We start from the raw sequence: 15,031 nt of genomic DNA, 5'->3' as shown, positions 1-15,031 counted from the left end.
TATATATATATATATATATATATATATATATCACATCAAGAATATATTTACATAGATGGCTTTCAAAACTTTATATTTATCTTATATATAGAAAACATATTATTTTTTTCTTTTTATACCGTTGTCATCATGGCCATTTTACATCTGATTTCCATACTGTCATGTATTGGACAAGTTGTATCTGCTCTCTTAGATGGGCTGGGAGAATCTTGCTCATAAGTTTTATTTGTTGTTTGTAAAGAGAGCCCGTGCCGGTACCATGCAAAATGTGCACCTGTGTTGATGCCACATATAAAGCAGCCTTACTGGTGCCACGTGTAAAGCGCTCCTGCCAATGCAACATAAAGCACCTGTGATCAGACCACATCTATTTTTCCAGCTTGGGAGGGTCTGCGGTCCCTCCTTTCTCCCCGTCCACCAACTAACATATAAAAACACAAGAAGGAAAAACTAGACCTGGTGATTTTAAATTCAAGTTCTACTGAATATATTATTGTTTAGCCCTCCCTACTAAGTCCAACCTGATTGAGGAAACCAGTGATGAAAACAATTTAATTGGCAGAGTGATTAGAACACAGGCAAAAATAGTTTGTAGTATTTGTTTCATCTCTCCGAACTCTAACTTCAAGTACCTCCTGGGTCAATGTTGCCTTTCATCTTTTGTGGGGTGGGATCAATTAAAAAAATTACTGCTCCATGGTAGAGGACAGGCAGAACCATTAGAGTATCAGGCAAGATACCCTGTTGTATTTGTTCCAACACTTAGGATTCTAAGTACTTGGATGGCAGCCCGGGAGACTTAATGTCAGGGAGGTCAGAGTCCTAAGTATGCCATTAACCCTTTTGTTACCATATTCCTGTTGAAACACTGCTTTTTGTTTCAGTAAGTTTTAAAGAAGAATTTATATATGTGGTTTGAGCTAAATTTGACTGTTGTTTCTAGCCTGTCTAGCAACCATGTAGAGCTGTGGTTCTCAACTGGGGTTCATATAGCCCTTGGGGGTTAATATAAGATCTTGTAGTTAAAATTTATGAGCAATAAATTGGTTCTACATCTGCAATGCTCAAAGTATTTTAACATTTATAAAATTCATAATAATATTCAATTTTAGGAATAAGATTTTTTTTTAAACATTGCATGGCTGTGGGAGTCCACCTGAGTAAAATAGGGGTCTGGGTCTGTAAGCAAAAAATGGTTGAGAAGCTCCTTTATTAGCTCCTATGTCTAAGACTACATTATCTAATGTGTCTTTTTTTTTTCTTTAGAGTGTGATTTGAAGGTGATTTAGTTGCTGTTTCTTGTACGTTGGAAGACCATGTAAGAAACTTGGTTTATGTATGTTACAAGTTTAGGTGTGACACATAAACCACATTAAGGGAGATAATTCTGATTTCAATGACCACCCCCACCTTTCCAAATTTTATCCTTCTTTAATTGAATTTTAACCAAATAATGTAGTTCTTTAAAAAGATCATTACATTCAATCTTTTTTTTTCCATGACATTGACGTTTTCCCTGTTCTAATGAGAGGTGGGGGTAAAGCTTAAACATCAAAGCTCAGAGAAAAGTGCAAATTGTATAACTTTAAGGAATCTGATCAAAAGAGCTATTTTTTTATGGCAGGGCTTTATGCTAATTATAACTGAACTATGATTTTAGTATCCACATTTTTATTTGTTTAGTATCCATTTTTACTGACATATTTTATTTTTAGATTTATTAAGTTCCCCCTTTATCATCATTTTCATCATTTCAATATTTAAATATTCCACCATAACAGAGGTTAAGATTGAAAGATTTTTTCTTTCCTTCTTGTTTGATCAAGGATAGTTTAAAATCAACATTTATTCTTGTGATTGGACTCCGTGTGTGTGTGTGTGCATATATTTGCATATATATATATATATATATATATCTGATATATATACATGTATATATGTAGGTAAAAGTATGTATGTATGCATATGTGTATGTACACAGATACATATACACACACGCACGCAATTTGTCAGGTGAGCAGTTTAAAAGTACATTAAAGTAGTAATTTAGTCCCTAATGATGCTGTGATGGATGTTAAAGTTTAGTCACTTTTTAAATATTTGAAGTTGCATAAAAAAAAAAAAAGACAGATATTTTTGTCAGTTATTCAGTTGACGCTTTTTATAAAAAAATATATTTTGACTTTAATTTCTTTGTAAAACTTTTCACTCTAATTCATTCTAATTATAAGGCCAAACATTATGATTGTGTTTAATTTTCATTATTCTAATTATTTACTGTTACAATCCCAATCTTGTTTGATTTATGGCTTGTAATGTTTGTAGGAGTTGACTTTGCCACAAAGGCCGCCCTACTTCAACATTATTTATGACTCATGTTCTGCTTACATGACTTTGGTCATTAAACATAATATAAATGTGAGAATTTATGGGCTGGACCATCTCCTGGTATTGGAAATATTTATGTCTTTTGTCTTATTAAGATGCTGGACTAATGGCCCCTCAGGTCATAAGATTAGATCTTTCACATTTCACTCTGGGGCAGAGTATATTAATTTGCTTGCCTCAATCTATCTAGGAAGAAATATGAGTACCACTTGTATGTTCCATGTTGAGCCATTAACATTTAGGTGAATACCTAGCTGTATACACATCGTTTATTCTAACAACTTTTAAATAACAATAGTCTGCATTTTCAAAAACATTTATCTCTTCAGCTAGTATTTAAAAAAACAAAAATTGTAATCTTCTAATAACATTTCCAAAGAATATTTCATCAGATAAAGGAAAGAAATTAATGTACTTTAACCCTTTTACCACCAACCCTCCTGGGACCACCCTTGGTTCTATAATACACACTCCATGTTTAAAAGTGACCTATGTTAAAAGCTTACATTAAAATTGCATGCAATCTCCTAGAAAATTATGTGAAGGGTATGCATGTCTGTGGAGTGTTCAGCCAGTTGCACATTAATTTCAGGAGTAGGTTGTTCCATTGATCAGATCAACTAGAACCTTCATTGTTGTAACCAATGGAGTGCCATTTATTGTATTGAGTGGCAAAGGCACATGGCCTAGTCATTAGGGTGTCACACTCATGGCTGTAAGATTGTGGTTTCGATTCCCAGACTGAGCAGTGTGTTATGTTTTTGAGCAAATCACTTCATTCCATGCCCTGTTGCTTTGCGATCATTTCAACATCTTGACATGTGATACATTGTGTACCTGTTCAGGCAATGTCGACTTGATGTAGGGAGTGGACTGATGTACCGAACGAATATTTGATCACTATAAACAAATCATTTATACAGGTTATACAGGTTCAGGAAGAAGTTGCAGAACCCTCATCCGTCATTTATGACAGGAAAAATCCACCATTGTGTTTAATACAGAGTCGTTATGCATTTATTAACCACAAAACCTAATCAGGGTTTTGTTACAAATATGAAAAGTTTCATCATTATCAGTGACGGCGAAAGACCTTTCAGAGTGACTTTCTAATTCACTTTATGCTTGTTTCCCAACTGACATTAATTAATTGCCAATTATATAAATTAAATTATTAAATGTAATTATATAAAGAGGCAGAAATACTGCACTTTGGACACTTTTCTACTGGTTTGTGTATATTGTTCTATTTTTGTATTTAACGAAATATATTGCTCAAGATGGCCTATTCTTATGTAAGATGATATGGTGCAATTAGTGAGAAATTTGGCTGCTATTTATAACAGGTCAAGTTATGGTGTATGAGTTGCTTAGGGAAAGTAAAGTAGATGATATACATACATATGTATGTATATATTATCTTGTCCTTTTGTATATATAGGACTATATTTTCTAATGTGTCCTTTACTAATTTCACTCTTTAGCATTCAGATTACTCTACTCTGTCAAATGTAAAGCTTATTTATTCACATTGTTTTGAATTGATTATTACCCCTGCCTTAACGAAGGCGGGGCTATTGTTTTCAGTTGCGTTTGTTTGCTTGTCTGTGGACAAGATATCTCAAGAACTGCTGGATGGATTTGGATGAAACTTTCAGAGATGTTTGGCCTCATGACTGGCATGAACTGATTAGATTTTGGGATTGATCCAGTACGGGACAAGGATTCAGGATTATTTGTTATATTTACTTTACTTTACATGATTACGATCTTATGTTAACTTTCAAGTCTTTTCAATTATCTCTCTTTAGGCTGTAAATATTTTCAATGGTGAATTTGTTAACTTTGGCTTGTATTAGATAGATAAAGATAAACTACTTATTACTGTTACTAAATTTTCTACAGCCACCTTCACATTCCCTGTCTACCATTGGGGTCAATCAGGTACCGGACAAGGATTCTGGATTATTTTTTCCAGTGTTTTTACTTAATGTTTGAGAGCGGTCGGATTCAGTTTTAGTATTCTAGTTTGTGAGAGCAGTTGAGATTATTTCAGATGTTCTCATTTTAAAAATCATCTCTGGCTAATCATTGAGAGAATGTTGGTGTTGCCTTGACAGAAGTTTGTGCTCTCTGAGTGCTCTTTATTTTTAGAATGACATTGTAGGGTATATGTGAGAGGGCAGATCTGGTTGGTTTGAACATAAAACAAGAATATTTGGGTCAGATATTGCCAATTTAAATGCTACAAGGTTGAGGTGGTAGGTTGGTTTGAGGAATGTGTGGCTGCTATTTCTAGCAGGTTGGAATACTCAACCGTTTATATTTTAATACAATGTGTAGATAATCCTGTTCATTGAACAAATGGAAACCTTCAACGAAACCGATATACTGATGCAAAATCCATTCATTGGAAAAACCACTCGACCATAGGGAAAATAGATGCAAAAATTATACAAATGTAAAATACCATGAAATAATTTTTCCTATATTATCTCCCTCTCCCCCCTCTCTCTCTCTCTCTCTCTCTCTCTCTCTCTCTCTCTTTTCCCTATTAATAACATGTAACAATCAATACTGCCATCGTGCTGGTTTAAAGTCTACATTTTCATGCTGGCATGGTTTGTGTGAATTTCTAGAACACCTTATCTCTCTGTTTATCTTCTTACCTTGATCTGTGGCACCAAATTCTTCACACCAGACTTTGTCCGTGAAATTTAGCCTACTTCTGCATAGTTATCATTTGCCGAAGCAGACTTTCCTAGAAATAGCTCCAAGACTGATCTAAATCATTGCAAGAAGATCGCCATATCTAAACTAGACTACTGAGCTCTCTCTCTCTCTCTCTCTCTCTCTCTCTCTCTCTCTCTCTCTCTCTCTCTCTCTTTCTATATATATATCCTTCTATCTCTTCTCCCCCATCTCTCTCTCCTCTCTTCCTCTCTCTCTCTTGTTAGGCCATCATAAATACTTTTGAGATTCCTGTTTAGCCCCAGGCTGCTTCTGATCAAGCAAACTTACTGTGATCAAAGGTATTCTATCCATGACCAACCCATTTTAAATGAGTATATGTCTGTGTGTATCAGATTATTCTGTCAAATATAATGTTTGTTTCATTTATATTATTTTTAATTAATCATGCATTATCTTGTAATTTAGAGACGTTGATGATGTGATTGTTTAGTTTTAGAATGACATTGTAGGGTTGAGGTGCGAGGCCAGATCCGACCAGTTTCAACATAAAACAGGTTAAATATTTCGGCCTGATATGGCCTGTTTGATTGCTAAAAGGTTAAAGAACACAATGAGAGGTTCAGTTGCTATTTCTAGGAAGTTGAACGATCGTGTGGAGACTCCTTCAGCTTGAGACTCCCAACAGGGTTTTGGTGATGATTAGGTAACAAAATTAACAGAATCACTGGTGTGCGGGATAAAATACTTTGTGACATTTAAGAATGTGTTTTTCGCATTCTGGGTTTAAATCCAGTCAAAAGTAACTTTGCATTTCATTCTCCTGGGGTTAATAAAGTAAAGCACCAGTCAAGTTTTTTGTCAATTTAGTTTCTTTTATTGGATTGTGGTCATGCTGGGGCATTGCCTTAAAGGATTTAGTCAAATAAATCAACCCCGGTGCTTTTTTTTTAAGCCTGGTATTCTACCAGTCTCTTTTGCTGAACTGCTAAGTTATGGGGACATAACCAACCTAACACTGGCTGTCAAGCAGTGCAGGTTAGACAAACGCAAACACACGTACACATAGATATATATACAATGAGCTTTCAGCTTCTGTCTACCATATCTACTCACAAGGTTTTGAATATCCCAGGGCTATAATACAAACACCTGCCCAAGGTGCAGTGCAGTGCAGTGGGATTGAACCCAGACTACATGTTGGGAAGCAAACTTCTCAACCAAAAAGCCATGCTTATTCATTTTCCAAACTACATAATTTCACACCTATGTTTGTGATCATTTCATAAAAGAAAATTAAAAATTAGCTTCATTTTATGTCCCTTTTATTTTTCACCGTGTTAGCATAACAGATAGAATTATTTTGGGGTTATTTTTAAGAAAGCTTATCACCTTATCTTTGTATGAATTATTTAATTTATTCAATTTTTTTAGAAAATTTATTCAATCCATAAAATCATAAAATATCCATTTAGTTTGAGTGATCTCATCTTCATTGAAAATGTATGCCAACTAAAGATAGAGTTAATAAATAACATTTTATTGCTAATCTTTTTAACATTAAAAAAATTATTGGCAACCAGCTTGAATTTCATATCCAAGTAGCACTATATTTAATTTCTTCTCTTCACTTGTTTACCAGCCATATATGCAAATTACTTTGGCAATGAGCAAGGCAACAAGAGAGCCTCTATGAGCTCATTCATTTGCTAGAAATAGCTACCTAATCTCCATCAGTTCACACTCTATATCAGTGGTTCTCAGCTGGGGTCCATATGGCCCCTGAGGGTCCACGTAAGATTTTCAGGGATCCGCATAGCAAAATAGTAAATTTGGCAGCCACAACACTATTTTAAGGACCCCCAGAAAAATTTTGCCTTAGATGTATATATTACAAGAAACAGCTAGGTTTCTCTCCCAAACATTTTACATAGTTCAACCTATACAAGCTAATGTGTGAAAAACTAAATAGGAATTTTGAAAGAAGTTTCTATAAAACTAGTTCTCAAACATCAAATGGCTTTGGGGGGGGGGTCTACTAGAATAAAATAGTAATCAAAGGGGTCCATAGATAAAAAAAATGGTTGAGAACCCCTGCTCTATATCATTGGTTCTCAGCTGGGGTCCATACAAGATTTTTAGGGGTCCACACAAAGTAAGCAATTGGGGATCTACAATAAGTATTCTAAGGGCCCCTGGGAAAATGTTGCTTTACATGTATGTATCATTATGTATTGCAAGAAACAGCTTGGGGTGAAAAACAAAATAGGAATTTTGCAAGAAGTTTCTATAGAACTAGTTTTTAAACAGAGAATGGATTTGAGGGCCCACCAGAATAAAATAGTAATCAAAGGGGTCCACAGACAAAAAATGGTTGAAAACCCCTGCTCTCTATCTTAAAATGATGGGGTGAGTAGCATGTTTATCCAGGATAATTTAGAACTAGATTACTTGAACCCTTTAGCATTCAAATTACTCTCTGTCTATTATAATCCTTATTTATTTACATTGTTTTGAATTAATCCTGCAATATCTTGTGTTGGGATTTCAATGATGTGTTTTATATATTTTTAGAGTGACATTGTAGGGTAGGTGAGAAAAGCCGGACCTGGCCGGTTTAAACATAAAACAGGTAGAATATTTAGGCATTCTCTGAAATTGATGGCCTTGTATCAAAATTTGAAACCATCGAGCACAGACAAGCACATTTTTTTTACAAATGTAGCATTCAAGAGTGAAGACTGTGCTCATGTGGACACGTGATGGATGTGCATGAATAATGGTTAAACCTGTTTTCAAAAATGTATTCAAATTTAATGAGTAACTTTCTATTTTCATTTCATGTCAGAACTCACAATCTTCCTTTATATACCTATTAATGAAGGAGTTATTTTACAGAATCTCAACAAATTCTTCTTTGTTTTAAAATAAACAAATACAAACCAACTAATTAATAGATAAACCATGTTGTTCATTAGAAGCATGCTCATGAATGGGTTAGACTTTCCCATAAAATAATGCATGTTCAGATTATAAATGTAAATCAAATTTCTTCAAAATAAATGGACATTTTTAAGTAAACTTGTTCAGAAAATAAATTGGATATTCTTGGAAAGGTTTCATTAAATAACTTCAATTCTCTGCATATAAATTAGTCAAAACTACCCATTTCCATTTCGGAATCAGCTCTTAAATTTTTGGATGGTCTCTTGAGGATTCTCCTGCTGAAAGCCAAGACTGCTTTGCATTTGAAACTAGTACACACACACACACTCACTGTTCAATTTCTCGATTAAAATATCAATAAATTATACATTTTTTTTAACCAACATTTTTTTCCTGTTTTGAGAATCATAGAGAATTAACTTCAAGAGATAAAATGGTGTTGCTCTTCTAAATATAGATTTGTTAAAAAAAAATTTTGGAAGAGAAAATGTTCAAGTCTCAAATATATTTTATATAGGAAAGAGTAATAGAAATATGTATGTATCAGATAATGCAGGATCCCATATATCTATATAATACAAGAATGCTGGTAGACTGCAAGATCATAGCTCTCATGTACAAGTATGTATGTATGTGTGTGTATATATATGTGGGAAGCTGCTTTATTGTGTACATATTGGTAGATAAATAGATGGGTATAGATAGACAGATGTAAAGCTAGATGATACAGATTGTCCTATATCTGAAATAGAGGCCATGCTGGTTTGAATGTGATTTATCGTCCTCAAAATCATGGCTTCTATCTCATCTGTTGGCAATATAATCAAGCCTGTGTGGAAAACTGTATATGGTTGCTTGACTTGCTAGAAATAGCAGTCAAATCTCTGTGTAGTCTTTATCATAAACAAGGGCACATTAAATAATGTTCTGTATTTACACTGGCTGTACGAAATGGAGTGGTTTGTCGATCAGGATGCACTTGGTTTAACATCAACTAAAGCAATAAGCTAATGAGAGTCTCTGTGGTTAATGAACCTAAGAGAATTAACCACTAAATTTCCCTGAAAATCATCCTCAAAGAAGACCAAATTGAATAATGTAGTCCTACATATGTCAGAAAATAAGGTTGGTTGGTCATAGTTGGAACACCATTGATCATAAGTCTGTTGGATCAGAGTTAACATGGGTTATTAACACTAATAACATACACATTTATCTATCGACTTCAATGAAATGGTAATTAAATAACAATTTGATTCGACATTAATAATGACATCCGTGTAATAAAAAAAAAAAAAACCAACACATTTTCACATCATGCAAATATCTAAATATGCATAACTGAATAGATAAAATGGTGATAAAAAATATAGTTCCGTTATCTCAGTAGTATTAATTTTGCCATTTATTCCTCTATTCATTCCATTCATCTTCTCCACCCATTATTACTGGGAGGACCGTGGGAGTAGAATATTCAGGCACCTCCCCCTCAGGGTCCTATCAGAAGCAACCCCCATTAGACTTTCCGGCTAGATTCCCAAGCATGACCAACTGAGATTATGGATGAGATTCAACCATTTCATTCTTGGTCTACCCCTGGGTCTCCTCCCAGTTGGATCCTCCATCCTGCAATTCTTTCCTTCAGTTCTTACCCCATGTCTGTCGTACCAGAGTTGTAACCTCTCAATGGAAAGACACCCTGATCTCTGAGCTATGTATTCTTCATGTAACATTTCTCCAGAGATTCTTCAGAGCAACCTCATTTCAGATGCTTATATTTGTAATTGTACTCTTACGGTCAGTCATTACCCAGCATTCACAACAGCTAGAAATAAGTGTAAGAGAGCTGTCTTATACACATATAAATGTATATATATATGTATATATTTTTGTACTAAAATTTTTAAAAATTATATATGTATATACACGCGCACACATAGGTATGTCATATTTCCATTTGTTGTCTTTTTATTTAATCTTGAATATATATATATATATATATATATATATATATATATATATATATACACACACACATATACATGAGAGGCTTCTTTTGGTTTCCAACTGCCAAATCAACTTGCAAGGCTTTGGAAGGCCCAGGGTTATAGAAGACATTTACCCAAGATGTCACACAGTCCACACAGTGTGACTGAACCCAGAATCATGCGGTTGGGAAGCAAACAAGCAGATGATTTATTTTTTTTATACTGTTTCACAATTGCAGAAATGGGATTCTAGATTATGTCCACCATTTCACAGTTCTGCTTCTGGTTAGGAACCTAAATCCAACATGGAGGCGATTTAGACAACTCTCTTAAACTGTCTGGCTGGCATTCTGTCAGTTATGACAAGTGTTTCAGTTGATCCAATCAACAGAACAGCTTGCTCGTAATATTAATGTGCAAGCAACTCAGCAAGATGCAGAATGTGACGAGGCTAGCCCTGTGAATTACTAATACAACACATTTTTGCCAGCTGAGTGGACTGGAGCGACATGAAATAAAAAGTGTCTTGCTCAAGGGCACAACATGCCACCAGGAATCCAACTCATGACCTTCACCACTAAGCTTCATGCCTTCACAAGATTCAGTAAAGAATGCACTGGAGGATATAATCTCTGATAGATTCTGTGTAAAAGTCAGATTAGTTCTGACAAAAGTGTCTTTGTCATAAATTTGCTCTCTATGGCTAATTCAGGGTTAACAACAGCAACAACCAGTATTGTTTCGTTCAGTCTTTCTCTCTCCATCCCCCACAGAAACTAATCATTTGTCTTGTGGAAAAAAAATCAATATTTCTGTACAGATGTCAAATTCTCATTCAAACACTGGTTACTGTTTCAAATATAAAAATGTAATAATTAACTCTTCAATTTTGATTGAGATTTTAAAATACGAACACTTTATTCTGGTGTGTGTGTGTGTATCTCTCTCTCTCTCGTTAATCTTAGAAATGTGAAAACGAAGATCACGAAAGAGTAAAACTTCCTGGGTTCACTTAATAATTGAAAATTCTTGTCACATTGATTTTGCTGTAGCTTAAGCGCTCTTAAGAACTACAGTCTTCAGTTGCTCTGTGTTTTAAAACTTAAAAAAATAACTAGAAAATGCTTGATTTACGAGGGTGTGCTGAAAAGTTCTTGGCTTTGGGTAATAGAAAATACAGGAGGATCAGTTAATTATGATTTTATCGAATATATTACCTTCTCAGATTCACACACTTATTGCAGGAGCCCTCCAGTTTTTCTAAGCCCTGTAAAAGAACTCAGAAGGTTGTGCCTCCAGCCAGGCCTTTCGTAATACCCTTAAAGCCAGGAAATGAAGTGTTTTGTTCAAGAACACAGCATACTGCCAGTCTGGGAATTGAAACCACAATTTTGTGATCATTAGTGCAACACACTAACCACTCAACCATGTGCAATCACAAATTATTATATAATGCATTAAAATTCCCATTTTCACAGATACTAATTTGACTGCTTTCTACATTGAAAATTAACTAAATTAGATTGAAGAGTTTCCATGAAAGAGGATCTGGTTGAAGCAATTTTGTTCCTATCAACAGATTTTGGATTCAGACTTTTGATTCAACCCTGTTCTATAGATATGTTTCTTTAATAGTTTTTACACGCTTTTACAATATAATTTACATTTCATTTAGCCATTTCACTATGTAATTAAATTTCAGTTATTTCAGTAATGATATTAGATATCTACCAAAAAAATAGAATTGGTATTTTCTGCAACTCTCATTGTCTCAAACTTGAAATATCTTGATAAAAAAAATACTTTCAGTTAAGGGTAATCAAATTTTGATTGAATATATTTGATTTCCATTAATAAATAGGTTAATGTAAAATTTCATATTTACATTTTTACACACTTAGAATTGCTGAAGTATGGAATAAATTACCTCCATCAGTTGTCAGCTGTTGAGACCACTACAACCTTGAAAACTGCCATGCTCCCCGAAATTCACCACCAGTACACCTGATGCTCCCTATCCCCATTTCTTCTTCCTCCTTTTTTTTTTATTTTAAGACTTTCTCACTGTTTAAATTTCATGGTTATTCCAGTAATGATTTTAAATACCTACCAAAAAAATAACATTGGTATTTTTTGAATTCAGTGTGTCTAGAAAATAAGTGCAACAGTCATGGTTGGAATGTCTTTAATCAAAGGTTTGATAAGGTTCCTTAATCATTTCACTGTAAAATCAAATTTCATGGTTATTCGAGTAATAATGTTAAATGTCTGATAAGAAACAGAATTGGTATTTTCTGCAAGTCGTGTTGCCTCAATTAACCTGACATATCTCAACAAAAATTAGTTTCAAACATGACATTCCTCAACAAAAGATAGATTGGTGAATAAAACTGCTCTCTGCAGTTAAGGGCGGTGAAAGTTTTGGGTGGACATATCTGATTTTTGCAGTAAAAGGGTTAAAATAAAAATAGGAGACATTGGATCATGTGGTCTTGAATTCAGTGTAACTAGTAAAAAAAGTAGGACAGTCATGGTTGAGTGTCTTTGATCACAGGTTTGACAAGGTCCCTTAACCCTTTCACTGTGAAATTAAATTACCTGTTTATGCCAGTAATGATGTTAAATATCTTTTTTAAAAAATCAGGATTGGTATTTTCTGCAAGTCATGTTGCCACAATAAATTTGCCATATCTTAAGAGAAAATAGTTCCAACCATGACATTCCCCAACAAAAGATAGATTGGTGTATGGAACCGCTTTCCACTGTTAAGGGTAATGAAATTTTGAGTGGATATATCTGATTTCTGCAGCAAAAGGGTTAAGCAATAATTTGGAATTGTTTTAGTTTATAGTTCTAAAAACTTGTCGCCTCCTCTTCTTTGGTTTCCATTTCCTAATTGTTTACCTTCCTGTAACCCTTTATAATAATCCAAAAGAAAAAAAAAAGCAGAAAAATCTCATTAACACCTCTTGCAAAACTGTCAGCACACTTCAAAACTTGTTGCTATGGTTCCCTTTAAGGGAGTCGTTCAGTAAACAGGATTTTAAATTATTAATTTACTATCTTTCCTTTTTATCAAAACAAAAAAAAAAGGCTCTTTTCTGTTTTCTTTCAAATAATTCCATCTCATATTATTTGTGTATAGTTTTTTTTTTTCATATATATTTTTTTGATTCTTTTTTTTTTTTTTTTTTATCAACAGCTTTTTGTCTTGAAAAAAAAATACCTCCTCCGGCAATATTAAATATTCCTTGCATTTGTTATTACGGATGAAGCAGGCTTGTGTGCTTTCACTGATAAAGCAGTTGACTTGTGTGTTTGGAGAAGGAGGAGGAGGAGGTGATTGAGTACAAGGAGGGTTAAGTTAGTTCAATGTAATCAATATATATTTTGTTGTTCTTTTAGCTTTTGTAGTGCTTGAAACAGTTCTGGATGAGTGAGTGGATGGAGATTGGATGGTAAAAATATTGTACAGAGGAATGTGTCAATTATGACAATTAAGAGGAACTCTCCACCTACCCCGCCTTCCTTTCCCTATCCTTCTGAACCTTCCTGAAGCATTGATTAATGGATTAGAATACTATCACTAGAAATTCTCAAAAAAAAAAATAGATGTGACCTAACAGCTGTATGCCCTGCTCTGGTCTAGCAGTTGTTCTGTACCATAGGATTTACCAGATAAAAGTCATTCAGTGTATTTTTAAGGCAGTATTTTCGGAGGATTTTAAACCTTTTTGGTACCAATCCAACTGAGACTGTCCCTGGGTCTATTATATAAAGTACCTGTTTTAACCCTTATGATACCAACCTGTCTGAATCCACTCATGGTTCTATGATACAAGCTTTCTGTTTTAAAATGATTTAAACTAAAACCTTAATTTATACTGCAAACACCATCTTGATAAGGAAAGAGCTATTTTAATAAATTCTTCATTATTTTCAAAATTAATTAAAACAAAAGCAGTATATTTCAACAAAAATATGGTAACAAACAGGTTAAAGTGATATGAATTTAAAAAAAAAAAACCATCCCTCAAAATTCTGTGTTAATTAATGCTCCAGGCATCCGCTTAATAGTGACAAAATTATTTTGCTAATTTTTTTTCATTATTTTCAAAATTAATTGAAAGAAAAAGAGTCTATTTCAACAGAAAATGCTAACAAAAGAGTTAATTTGCAATCAAAAAGAAATCATCCATTTAACTTCTGTGGCCCCTAAGGTAAATGAGATATGGTGCAGGGAGAATGCTATGTAATTAAGGTTATTTCTCCATCTTCGTGAAATTCTAAATTCAACCCCACCTGTATACAGCACTTTACACAAGTGTTTTCTGTCATCATCTTGTATCAATCCAAGCCTTGAGAGTGAAATGTAAAATGGAGTAGATGTAACTATGTGTCATCAGATAGTCTGTACTTTATATGTCGTAGTTTCTTCTTCACTACCAGTAAAAGACATATGGCTTAGTAGTTAGTATATTTTGGCTCACTATCATGAATTTGTGAGTTTGATTCCCAGCAGTTCGTAGTATCCTTGAGCAAGACACTTTACTTCATGCTGTTCCACTCTACTCAGCTGGCAAAAATGAGTTGTATCTGCAGTTCAAAGGGCCAGGTTGTTACATTTGGTGTGTCTAAGAATTGCTCAACCACAGTTTATGTTGAAACAGGAACTTCCTGTTGAAAAAGAGTTCATAACTCCAACTAAAAACATTTGTCTCCCCTTACACACACTTCCTGTTTTGACAGCACACTTCCTGCTTAACACAAACTTTTAACCCTTTTTTTAAACCTAACACAACTCTGAATTCTCATGCATCCTTATTTCTCCAACCATTATATACATGGATTACCATTGAACTTCAAAAGCTCAAAGACAATATAATGTATTGGTATATTTATTTTTTTATATATATTTATTTTTTTATATATTATTTTCTTCATTTTGTACTTCTTTGTAAAAATCATTTTCATTCTCCTTCTTCTTGAAAATTTGCTCCACAATGAAAGCCGGTTAG

The 15,031-nt window shown here is 34.0% G+C and overlaps 1 protein-coding gene across 1 annotated transcript in view; it reads left to right on the top strand.

The window, feature by feature from the left end:
- The window catches only part of LOC106873747 (RNA polymerase-associated protein LEO1), a 43,752-nt gene that overhangs the window by 7,446 nt on the left and 21,275 nt on the right, over positions 1-15,031 (top strand). The window lies entirely within an intron of this gene.

Source organism: Octopus bimaculoides, chromosome 23 (genome assembly GCF_001194135.2).
Source record: "Octopus bimaculoides isolate UCB-OBI-ISO-001 chromosome 23, ASM119413v2, whole genome shotgun sequence".
NCBI classification, from domain to species: Eukaryota; Metazoa; Mollusca; class Cephalopoda; order Octopoda; family Octopodidae; genus Octopus; species Octopus bimaculoides.
This window is presented reverse-complemented; position numbering and strand designations above follow the sequence as displayed.